We start from the raw sequence: 13,193 nt of genomic DNA, 5'->3' as shown, positions 1-13,193 counted from the left end.
AGTAGTAGTGGCAGGACAGTGGTAGTGGCAGGACAGTAGTAGTGGCAGGACAGTGGTAGTGGCAGGACAGTAGTAGTGGCAGGACAGTAGTAATGGCAGGACAGTAGTAGTGCAGGACAGTAGTAGTGACAGTAAAACAACGAAACACCTCCCCAAAACAGTTCCTTACCGGTTAAAAATATTCCTCCGTTAAATACTTCTCTTAAACTGAAACATAAATACCAATCAATTCATCTCATAACTCAAATACGAAAGGATAAAATGAAAGGCTAAATTAACCTGACACATGACCACAGCAATATCTTACGCACACAATCTCTCTTATGGTAAAAGCCAACCTAAACTTACGAGCATTGAAGAATCCGTCCAATCAAAAAAAAATCGCAAGTCGTAGGAGAAACCGGCAATATCCCCAATAAAACCGGGTTACAGCGTGGATGATTACGTCTCTCTTGCAAGATGTTCCCCGAAGCGAGGTTTAAACAAGGCATATATAGTAGTTTAGATGATCTTAGCCTCCGAGGGATACAAGTTTTAATGTTTGGATGGTTTTAAAACGCTAGTAATTACTGTCTCACTTGTGTACTAAACGTAGCTGGAATTATGCTGCCAGATGTTCTCTCTCTCTCTCTCTCTCTCTCTCTCTCTCTCTCTCTCAGCAACTATGATTATTTCACGGACATCATTAGTCTAGAAGAGTTTTATGTGGTTTGATATGTGATTTGTCTTCCACATTCACAATAACGTTCACAATCCACTACAATCGCTATTATTTACGACTGACCGCCTGTACCAACGACAGACATTCCCTCGGTCACTGAAGCGTCCTGGAAAATGACTGCTTTATGACCTAACTCCGTGTTGGACAAAATAGGTCAGAAATTAAACAAGCCATTCTCCAAGTTTTCTCCCAACACACAAATGAGATAAATATTTCTGGGACAAAGTGCTCGACTCTTGCCCTAAGGGATCACTGGTTCGAGCCCCCGGTGCGCCCATGCGCCACCCAGGTGTAAATGGGTACCTGACGTTATAGTTGAGGAAGTGAAGATGGTCGAGTGCAGTGTCTGACTATGGGACCCACTTTCACGTCCATAGAAAATTAAGTTAAAATTCTCAAATTACAAAGTTACATAATTTATTCCCAATAATAATAATAATAATAATAATAATAATAATAATAATAATAATAATAATAATAATAATAATAATAAAAACTAAATCCTAATGACAAGAACAAACACGAATTAACTCCTTAAAAAAATACCACATTTATATATATGAACCAAGAATTAAAATTCTTAAATATAAAATAAATTTAATTTTCGCATAACAAGAAACAGCAATTAAGAGACCCTAGGTAACACGACCCAGGTACACACAGGTAAATTCACAGGTATATTACACACAGGTAAACTCACAGGTACACACAAAGGTAAATTCACAGGTATATTACACACAGGTAAACTCACAGGTACACACAAAGGTAAATTCACAGGTATATTACACACAGGTAAATTCACAGGTACATACAAAGGTAAACGTACAGGTACCACACACAGGTAAACGCACAGATAAACACACACTTATTGCCAGCTCGTCCCCAACATCACACCTGCCTTGTGGAGGAATAATTTGTTGTATGACGTCAAAGAGGCGACAATGGAGCCTTCAAACATCACCTCTTTAGTGTTCGGTCTAATATTATTCTCATTTCCAGGTTATTAAAGTATATGTTGTGTGTGTGTGTGTGTGTGTGTGTGTGTGTGTGTGTGTGTGTGTGTGTGTGTGTGTGTGTGTGTGTGTGTGTGTGTGTGTGTGTGTATCAAGGTCCCAAAGTTACATAAAACGAAAAATTAAAAATATTTCATAGAATTTCTTGAATATATTTTAAAAGAGTAATTCAGGAAGATTTAAAATTTTATCGATTTTTTCATAGTTTCCGGATCTCCTTGAGGCTACGAGGAGACTTGAAGCTATTTTAACTCAATAAGGATAATTTGACCCTTTGGACGATGATTTAACTTTGATGATGATTTAACCCAGAACGATGATTTAACGGTTTAACCCTTTGAGGACGATGATTTAACCCTTTGAGGACGATGATTTATTCTGATTTAACCCTTTGATGATGATTTAACCCTTTGAGAACGCTGATTTAACCCTTTGAGGACGATGATTTAACCCTTTGAGGACGATGATTTAACCTTTGAGGACGATGATTTAACCCTTGGGGACGATGATTTAACCCTTTGAGGACGATGATTTAACCCTTTGAGGACGATGATTTAACTATCTGATGATGATTTAACCCTTTGAGAACGATGATTTAACCCTTGAGAACGATGATTTAACCCTTTGAGGACGAATTTAACCCTGATGATGATTTAACCTTTGAGGACGATGATTAAACCCTTTGATGACGATGATTTAACCCTTGATATTTAACCTTGACGATGTTTAACCCTTTGAGGACGATGATTTAACCCTTTGATGACGATGATTTAACCCTTTGATGACGATGATTTAACCTTTAGGACTCGAGAGAATTCTAGGAGACTTCAGGTTATTCTAAAGAATATTCTAGGAGAAGACTATTTCTAAGTATTCTAGGAGAAGACTATTTCCTAAAGTATTTCTAGGAGACCAGACTATTTCTAAAAGTATTCTAGGAGACCAGACTATTTCAAAAGTATTTCTAGGAGACCAGACTATTTCTAAAGTATTCTAGGAGACTTCAGGCAATTCCTTCAAGATTTCAGACAAAGAACAGGTAAATTCATGGAAATTTCAGGAGGCGTGAGGGTAGGGGAGGGTTACTCATAAAAATGAAGCCGGGAGGAGCACAGGAGGAGGCACGTAGGATCATGCCTTCAGGAAATTGAGTTCTAGATTACAGTCGAGTAGATCCCGTGATGAACTGCGTCAGGTTGCTATTGGTGGACTGCCCTGCTGACTGGCCATACCCCCATCCTCCATAATCTAGAGGAGGAGGAGAGGAGGAAGGAGGGGGAGGAGGGAGGAAGGGGCATATTATTCAGTTAATTTCGCCACCTCCTCACTTCAAATATATGTGTGATTTGCCCTTTACCTTCCATATATGTATATCTCAGCTATATGTATATTTTTACCTCTATGTAATTTCTCACTATATGTACGTATATAGGTCTGTTATATACTATCCACACACACACACACACACACACACACACATGGTCTTCCTCCTAAATGCCACACAACGTAAACACCTGGAAAAAAAGTACAAAGGGGCATGCAAGATTATTCTCTCCTTCCTCACATATCAAGAAGCGCTCAACACACTGACCCTCTCGGCTCTCTCTGATCATCACCGACCTCATCTGCAAATTTGGTGAAAGCTTCTGCACCATCCTCGACACCGGCTCCTACTACCACCTGAGATCCCTAGCCCGAGAAATGCTGTTCAACCACAACCGCATCCAGCCCATACGTGCACGAACTGATCGCTATAAGAACAGCCCAGTCCCAACCATTGTAAAATTATCAATAACTTGTAATAAACCAGTGTATTCACTCCCAGTAAACACTACTCTATCACTATGAAATGAACTGTAGTTTGAGCTTTTCCCCATCTAGTTATTATATGTCTTATTTGTATCACTATGTTATTTGTATATTATTTGTAAATCGAAACCCATTAATTATGTAACTATATTTTAAGCGTTCTGGCTTTATTCTCTTTCAATAAACCGTAAATAATTATTATTATTATATTATTATTATTATTACACACACTATATATTCACCCAAACAATTTAAACACCTTGCAATAACCTAACCTAATCAACACTACTTAATACAACCAACAGTGTCATTTAAGTTAAGTTAAGTTAGTTTAGGTTTGGTTGGAATTAGGTTTAGTTAGGTTGGAGTTAGGTTTGGTTAGGTTTGGTTGGGTTTGGTTTGGTTGGGTTAGGTTAGGTTAGGTTGGGTTTGGTTGGTTAGGTTAGGTTTGGTTGGGTTTGGTTGGGTTTGGTTTGGTTGGGTTGAGTTGGGTTAGGTTAGGTTGGGTTAGGTTGGGTTAGATTGGGTTAGGTTGGGTTCAAATCAATTTATCGTGTGAATGTTTTCATCACCACCAACATTCCTCACCTCAGCCCCACACACCTGTTACCTCCTCTTTGTTTACCATGTTAATTAGCCCCTACTTCCTCCTCCTCCTTCAAACATTCTCCTTCACCACCTCCCCTCCAATCACCCCCCACCTTTCACCCTCCTCAATCACCCCCCCCTACCTTCACCACCTCCCCTCCAATCACCCCCTACCCCTTCACCCCCCTCCAGACCTAAAATAACACCAATAAAATATATTAAGAAGAAGAACAACAACTAGCAAGATAATAGCGTATATTTAGTTTGTTTCACTGCTATTCGCCTTGGCTATACTGAATATCGTTGGTATCAGTGAAGTAAGTGGGTAGGTGCCAGGGTAACCCAAGTCCTGATGCCACTACACCTGTGCCCTCTTCTCTCTCTCTCTCTCTCTCTCTCTCCTTGGCTGGCTAATTCTCTTCTCTCTCCCTCATAACTCTCTCCCTCTCTCTCCCTCACCTGTTCCCTCTTTTTCTCTCCCTCCTTAACTCCCTGCCCTCTCTCTCTCCCTCACCTGTTCCCTCTTTTCTCTCCCTCCTTAACTCTCCCTGCCCTCTCTCTCTCCCTCACCTGTTCCTCTTTTTCTCCCTCCTTAACTCTCCTGTCTCCTCCCTCCCTAACTCCTCCTGCCTCTCTCCCTCCCTCACCTAACTCTCCCACTCCTCCCTCCCTCACCTAATTCTCCTGCCTCTCCCTCCCTCACTAACTCTCCTGCCCTCTCTCCCTCTCCTACCCCTAACTCTCCCTGCCTCTCTCCTCCCTCCTCTCCTCCCTCCACCTAACTCCTCTCTCCTCCCTCACCTAACTCTCCCTGCCTCTCTCCCTCCCCTCACCTAACTCTCCCTGCCTCTCTCCCTCCTCCACCTAACTCTCCCTCTCTCCCTCCCTCCTCCCCTAACTCTCCCTGCCTCTCTCCCTCCCTCACCTAACTCTCCTGCCTCTCCCTCCCTCACCTAACTCTCCCTGCCTCTCCCTCCCCTCCCCCTAACTCTCCTGCCTCTCTCCCTCCCTCCACCTAACTCTCCTGCCTCCTCTCCCTCCCTCTCCCTGCCTCTCTCCCCCTCCCCTAACTCTCCCTGCCTCTCTCCCTCCTCACCCCTATCTCCTGCCTCTCTCCCTCCCTCACCTAACTCTCTGCCTCTCTCCCCTCCCTCACCCCTAACTCTCCCTGCCTCTCTCCCCTCCCTAACTCTCCTGCCTCTCTCCCTCCCTCCCCTAACTCTCCCTGCCTCTCTCCCCTCCCTCACCTAACTCTCCCTGCCTCCTCCCTCTCTTTCCCCTCCTCTCTCCCTGCCTCCCCTCCCCTCACTCCTAACTCTCCTGCCTCTCTCCCCCTCACCTCTCTCCCCTGCCTCTCCCCCTCCTCCTCTCCCTGCCTCTCTCCCTCCCCCTCCCCTAACTCTCCTGCCTCTCTCCCTCCCCTCACCTAACTCTCCTGCCTCTCCCCTCCCCTCCCACCCTAATTCTCCTGCCTCTCTCTCCCTCCCTCTTCACCTCTCTCCCTGCCTCTCTCCCTCCTTCACCTAACTCTCCTGCCTCTCTCCCTCCCTCACCAATTCTGCCTCTCTCCCCTCCCTCACTAACTCTCCTGCCTCTCTCCTCCTCCTAACTCTCCCTGCCTCCTCTCCTCCCTCACCTAATTCTCCCTGCCTCTCCCTCCCTCACCCTAACTCTCCCTGCCTCTCTCCCTCCCTCACCCCAATTCTCCCTGCCTCTCTCCCTCCCTCCCTCTTCTCCCCTGCCTCTCCCTCCCTCCACCTCTCCTGCCTCTCTCCTCCCTCCCACCTACTCTCCCTGCCTCTCTCCCTCCCTCCACCCCTAACTCTCCTGCCTCTCTCCCCCTCACACCTAACTCTCCCTGCCTCTCCCTCCCCTCACCTAACTCTCCCTCTCTCCCCTCCCTCCACCTAACTCTCCCTGCCTCTCTCCCCTCACACTCTCCCACCCTCTCTCCTCCCTCACCTAACTCTCCTGCCTCTCTCCCTCCCTCACCCCTAACTCTCCCTGCCTCTCTCCCTCCCTCACCTAATTCTCCCTGCCTCTCGTTGGTCCTGGGTTGGGATTTAAAGGATAATTGTGGCATAGGATTTAGGGTTATTTTCTGTATGGAATTTAAGGATTTTTATGGATTTAAGATATATTTTAGGGATATTTTAGGGATTTAAGGTATAATTACCATCACCATATTCCCACAACACCATATACACTCTACCACAATCAACCATGTCTACCACAATCAACCATCACTACCACAATCAAGCACCACTTACAATCAACCACCACTACCACATTCAACCATCACTACCACATCTATCTACAATCAACCACCACTACTAATCAACCACGATACCACAATCAACCATCACTACCACAATCAACCATCACTACCACAATCAACCAGCACTACAATCAACCACCACTACACATTCAACCACTACCACAATCAACCCTCTACCACAATCCTACCACAATCAACCACCACTACAATCAACCAGCACTACCATTCAACCAGCACTACCGTCAGCCACCACTGCAATCAACCACCACTACCACAATCAACCATCACTCACCACAATCAACCCACTACCACAATCAACCACACACACAATCAACCACCACTACCACAATCAACCATCACTACCTAATCAACCATCACTACCACAATCAACCATCCACTACCACAATCAACCACACTACCACAATCAACCACCACTACCACAATCAACCACCACTTCCACAATCAACCATCACCACATTCAACACCACTACCACAATCACCCATCACTACCACATTCAACCACCACTACCACAATCAACCACCACTACCACATTCAACCATCACTCCACAATCAACCACCACTACCACAATCAACCATCACTACCACAATCAACCATCACTACCACAATCAACCACCACTACCATCAACCACCATACATTCAACCACTACCACAATCAACCATCACTACCACAATCAACCACACTACCACAATCAACCAGCCTACATTCAACCAACACCACAATCAACCAGCACTACCCATTCAACCAGCACTACCACAATCAACCACCACTACCACAATCAACCATCACTACAATCAACCAGCACTACCACAATCAACCATCACTACCACATCCCACGACTACCACAATCAACCACCACTACTACAATCAACCATCACTACCACATTCAACCAGCACTACCACAATCAACCATCACTACCACAATCAACCATCACTACCACATTCAACCAGCACTACTATCAACCAGCACTACCACAATCAACCACGACTAATACAATCAACCACCACTACCACAATCAACCATCACTACTACAATAAACCACCACTACCACAATCAACCACCACTACCACAATCAACCATCACTACCACAATCAACCAGCACTACCACAATCAACCACGACTACCACAATCATAAGAAGTTGCCCGTGCCAGAGTCTGTAAGGCCAAGGTCAAGCTCAGTTAGTTGGTATTTCCGGTCTGAGGCAAGCGACTCTCCTCCTCACTTCTACTGCACCTCACTTCTACTGCACCTCACTTCTACTGCACCTCACTTCTACTGTACCTCACTTCTACTGTACCACTTACTGCACCTCACTTCTACTGCACCTCACTTCTACTGTACCACTTCTTACTGTAATCACTTACTGCACCTCACTTCTCTGTAATCACTTACTGCACCTCACTTCTACCTCACTAGTGCTTGTAATTGGTACTTAGGGTTGGTACCTCCCTACCTTACTGTATGGTTGTGGTGGTATTGTGGTAGTGAGGTTGTGGTAGTAGAGTTGTGGTAGCGAGGTTGTGGTGGTAGAGTTGTGGTAGTAAGATGTTGGTGGTAGGTGTGTGGTAGCAAGATGTTCATGGTAAGGTCGTGGTGATGGTAGGAATTGTGGTAGTGATGTTAGGGTGATTGTGGTGATTGTGGTAGCAAATTGTTCCTGGTAAGGGTATAGTAGTGAGGTAGTGGTGGTGGTAGGGGTGTCTGTAGAGGGTGTCTGTAGGGGGTGTCTGGTAGGGGGGTGTCTGGTAGGGGTGTCTGGTAGGGGGTGTCTGGTAGGGGTGTCTGGTAGGGGTGTCTGTGGGGTGTCTGTAGGGGGGTGTCTGGTAGGGGGTGTCTGGTAGAGGGGTGTCTGGTGGGGGGTGTCTGGTAGGAGGTGTCTGGGTAGGGGTGTCTGGTAGGGGGTGTCTGGTAGGGGTGTCTGGTAGGGGGTGTCTGGTAGGGGGTGTCTGGTAGGGGGTGTCTGTAGGGGGTGTCTGGTAGGGGGGTGTCTGGGTAGGGGTGTCTGGTAGGGGGTGTCTGGTGGGGTGTCTGGTAGGGGTGTCTGGTAGGGGGTGTCTGGTAGGGGGTGTCTGGTAGGGTGTCTGTGTGTGTCTGGTAGGGGTGTCTGTAGGGGGGTGTCTGGTAGGGGGGTGTCGGTAGTTGTAGGGGTGTCTGGTAGGGGGTGTCTGTAGGGGGTGTCTGGTAGGGGTGTCTGGTAGGGGGGTGTCTGAGTGTCTGGTACCTGGTATCTACTCAATGGTACCTGAGACTCTTACTGCCACACCTAACTCACTGTCGTATTTAGAGTGACTGATAAAAGGAATTACATTTTGAATCGAGGGAATGAGGGTGGGTGAGGGCGGGGTGGGTGAGGGTGAGGTGGGGTGGGTGGGTGGTAATGATAGAAAAAGAGGAATAGAAGGCAAGGAATGAGGGTAGAGAGTGGGAAAGAGGATAAAGGAGGAGACGGGGAAGGAGGGAGAGAGGGGTAGGGGGGAGGGAGAGAGAGGGGTGGGGAGAGAGGGGTGGGGGAGGGGGAGAGGGGGGGAGGGAGAGAGAGGGGTGGGGGAGGGGGAGAGAGGGGTGGGGGGGGGAGGGAGAGAGGGGGTGGGGGAGGAGAGAGGGGGGTAGGGAGGGGGAGAGAGGGGTGGGAGGGGGAGAGAGGGAGGGGGGGAGGGAGAGGGGAGGGGGGAGGGAGAGAGAGAGGGGAGTGGGGGAGGGAGAGAGGTGTGGGGGAGGGAGAGGGGGTGGGGGGGGAGGGAGAGGGGGGTGGGGGGAGGGAGGGGGTGGGGAGGGAGAGAGGGGGTGGGGAGGGAGAGAGGGGTGGGGGAGGGAGGGTGGGGGAGAGAGGGGTGGGGGGAGGGAGAGGGGGTGGGGGGGAGGGAGGGTGGGGGGAGGGGAGAGAGGGGGGTGGGGGGAGGAGGGGGTAGGGGGAGGGAGAGGGGGGGGAGGAGGGGAGAGAGGGGTAGGGAGGGAGAGAGGGAGTGGGGGGAGGGAGGGAGAGGGAGTGGGGGGAGGAGGGAGGGAGTGGGGGGGAGGGAGAGGGGGTGGGGAGGGAGAGAGGGGTAGGGGGGAGGGAGAGAGGGGGTGGGGGGAGGGAGAGGGGGGGTGGGGGGAGGGAGAGGGGGAGTGGGGGAGGGAGAGGGGTGGGGGAGGGAGAGAGAGGGAGGGGGGGGAGGGAGAGGGGGAGTGGGAGGTGTGGGGGTGGGAGGGTGGGGGTAAGAGGGGGATAAGTGGGAAGAGGAGGAGGGATAAGCCCCACCCCTCCACTATTCACACCTCTGACACTCACCTGACACGGCGGTGATGGCAGGAATGTAGCAAGTCATCGTGGCGGGGGAGGGGGGGATTGGCAGGAGGGGGGAGGGGCAGGGGGAGGGGCAGGGGGGGGAGGGGCAGGGAGGGGGAGCAGGAGGAGGGAGGGGGGGAGGGGCAGGAGGAGGGAGGAGGATGGGCAGGAGGGGAGGTTGGGGAGGGAAGGGGAGGGGAAGACGGAGAGAGAGAGAGTGGAGGAAAAGATAGTTGAGGAGAGAGAGGGACAAGGCTGATATTGAGTTATTTAAATTCCTAAATAATCAAGCCATTCTCACACACTAAAAAAGCAAATTAAAATATTCTCTCTATAGTTGTCTTCAGAGTTATGTCTACCTCACCAGATTACGTCTACCTCACGAGTTATGTCTACCTCACCGAGTTACATCTACCTCACCGAGTTATGTCTACCTCACTCCAGAGTTATGTCTACCTCACCGAGTTATGTCTACCTCACCGAGTTATCTCTCAGAGTTACATCTACCTCACAGAGTTATGTCTACCTCACCAGAGTTACATCTACCTCACCGAGTTATGTCTACCTCACCGAGTTATGTCTACCTCACCGAGTTATGTCTACCTCACCGAGTTATGTCTACCTCACCGAGTTATGTCTACATCCTTTAAGGTTCAGACTATATGTATATCTCATCCTCCAATGGTCAAGTCCACTACCCTACGTGAGGGGAGGGTGGGAGGGTCCTACACTCCTACCATCCCTCACCCCCTGATCCCCCTCACCCCCTGATCCTAGGACTCCTACCAAAGAACTCATCAGCTGTCGGGTCACGTCCAGAGGTCAGAGGTTAACCCCTAGTGGTCTCCTCTACTTGGTAAATCTCTGCAAGGACTCCGCCGAGATTACCAGGAGACTTGAGGAATCAGGACTCCGGTAGCGGAGGACAAGAGGAGATTTTGGACTCAGTGGAAAATAGGAATTTGGACTCGGTGGAGGACAGGAATCTGGACTAGGTGAGGGACCGGAATCTGGACTCAGTGGAAGACAGGAATCTGGACTCTATAACTACCATCGTCAGGTCAGTAGGGGTTACTTACTGGGGTCAGGAGGGCACTTACTGGGGTCAGGAGGGGGCACTTACTGGGGTCAGGTACTTCAGGAGAGGGGGACTTTCAGTCAGAGGGGGTACTTTCTGGGGTCAGGGGGGGTACTTGGGGTCAGGAGGGGTACTTACTGGGGTCAGGAGGGTACTACTGGGGTCAGGAGGGGGGGGTCATACTGGGGTGGGGAGGGGTACTTACTGGAGTCAGGAGGGGTACTTTACTGGGGTCAGAGGGGGTACTTACTGGGGTCAGGAGGGGCACTTACTGGGGTCAGGAGGGGTTCTTACTAGGTCAGGTGGGGTACTACTTGGGGTCAGGAGGGGGTACTTACTGGGTCACGGAGGTACATTACTGGAGTCAGGAGGGGAGGGGTCAGGAGGGGTACTTACTGGGTCAGGAGGGGGTACTGGGGTCAGGGGGGTTCTTACTGGGGTCAGGTGGGGGCACTTTGGGGGGGTACTACTGGGGTCACGGAGGGGTACATACTGGAGTCAGGAGGGGTACTTACTGGGATTAGGAGGGGGTTACTGGGGTGGTGGGGTACTACTGGGGTCAGGTGGGGTACTGGGGTCAGGTGGGGTACTTACTGGGGGGTACTTACTGGGGTCAGGAGGGGGTACTTACTGGGTCATCAGACTAAGGAAATAAACATGAAGAATATTCCATCTTAGGGAGAAAGTTATTGGTACTCTTGAGACTGGAGAGGTGGTGTGGTAAGAGGCTGGAGGTGAGGTGGTGGAGGTAAGAGGCCGAGGTGGTGAGGTAAGAGGCCGAGGTGGTGGAGGTAAGAGGCCGAGGTGGTGAGGTAAGAGGCCGAGGAGGTGGTGAGGCCGAGGTGGTGGAGGCTGAGGTGGTGGAGGGGTAAGAGGCCAGGTGGTGGTGGGGAGGTGAGGCCGAGGTGGTGGAGGTAAGAGGCCGAGGTGGTGGTAAGAGGCCGAGGTGGTGAGGTAAGAGGCCGAAGGGTGGTGATAACGTTAATACCCCCCTGGTTCATCACTGCACCAGATGCCTATAAACATGACACAAGGCCACCCATTCTCCCCTCCCCCAAAAAGAGTATCTATACCATTGCAAGGTCGGTAGACGGAGGTGAGAAGGTCGCTGATGCTTCGTCACACAGGAGACACTACCCAGCCGTCAACACAGCTGTACTTGCACCCCGCTGTTCGTACAAACTCTGGTCGTGTGCTCATCTGAGGCTCGTGGGCTGATTCCCCAGACCTTCACTATTTGGCTGTCAACCCCAGGACACCTGTTCCAGCTACTACCACGGCTGCCACATCATCGCCAGTTCCTCCACTCCCTAACCACCGTCCGTGCCCTGGCGTCTCTCCTGTGTGGCAAGACATCGTCCACCATCGCCAAGTGAGGAAGCTGCCCTGGACCTTCCTAAGCCCTGAGAGCGGACCATCGCGTCAACGGAACATTCCACCAGGCTGCCGCCGTAGAAAATATCTGTACTTTGTTTGACTCCCGTAATTGTTTATTTGATATTTGTGTGAGAGGTTCTTAACTTTCCTTTAATAAGATCCTAATTAGGCTGGCAAGGGAATTATATCCCAAAGTCCAAGCCTTTACAACCATTTTGTGTTAGACAATATGACACAACAGACGAAGACTTTTGACAACCTTAGAGACAACAGGAGTCACAGTGTTCATTCTGAGACTCATTGATCACCCAGGGTAAAGATGGTTTCTGGGAGTGACTGAACTGTATGTCTGTCAAGGGATTCTCCACACAGTAAACTTACATGGTAACAAATTATCACCACTACTAACAAATTATCATCACTACTTACCATAAGGTCAAAGGTGAACGTTCTGCTGAATGCCACACTCATCTGTAAATTCGAAACAGTGTAAATTAGACCATTGTAAATCAGAACATTGTAAGTTGAAGCACACTGTAAATTGGAACACTGTAAATGGAATACTCGAATAGAACACTGTAAATTGGAACTATAAATTGGAACACTGTAAATTGGAACAGTGTAAATGGAATACTCGAATAGGACACTGTAAATTGGGATATTCTGCGAGGCACGACAGCTGCGAGACTGTAAAATAAACGTGATGGGCGGAACGTGATATTTCAGGTGTCTCCATAATTAAAATAAATGAAAAATGAAAGTTTACCTGTAGCCAGACCTGACCTGGGACCTGACCTGCCCTGGGACCTGACCTGACCTGACACCTACTCCCTAACCTAACCTGAGAGAGAGAGAGAGAGAGAGAGAGAGAGAGAGAGAGAGAGGCGAACGTGACATCCCGGGGAAAGTGATTTGGGAGTGTGTGTCAGAGGCCCCGGATGAAGTGTTTGTCATGTTCTTGTTTGATGGCACTGTGCCTAAGAGGGGCCAAGGTCAGGGACTGGTTGGTTGAGATAGATAGATAGATAGATAGATAGA

General features: G+C 49.3%; 1 protein-coding gene across 1 annotated transcript in view; it reads right to left on the bottom strand.

Moving 5' to 3' along the window:
• The window catches only part of LOC121866676 (exocyst complex component 5-like), a 176,815-nt gene extending 164,208 nt beyond the window's left edge, over positions 1 to 12,607 (bottom strand). The window contains exon 1 of the mRNA XM_042366377.1: positions 12,585 to 12,607. The gene's annotated coding sequence lies outside the window, so the exon portion shown is untranslated. The remainder of the gene's footprint in view (positions 1 to 12,584) is intronic.
• Between the last annotated feature and the right edge of the window lie 586 nt (positions 12,608 to 13,193).

The sequence above is a fragment of the Homarus americanus genome, unplaced genomic scaffold (assembly GCF_018991925.1).
Source record: "Homarus americanus isolate GMGI-L3 unplaced genomic scaffold, GMGI_Hamer_2.0 scaffold20504, whole genome shotgun sequence".
In the NCBI taxonomy this organism is placed as follows: Eukaryota; Metazoa; Arthropoda; class Malacostraca; order Decapoda; family Nephropidae; genus Homarus; species Homarus americanus.
This window is presented reverse-complemented; position numbering and strand designations above follow the sequence as displayed.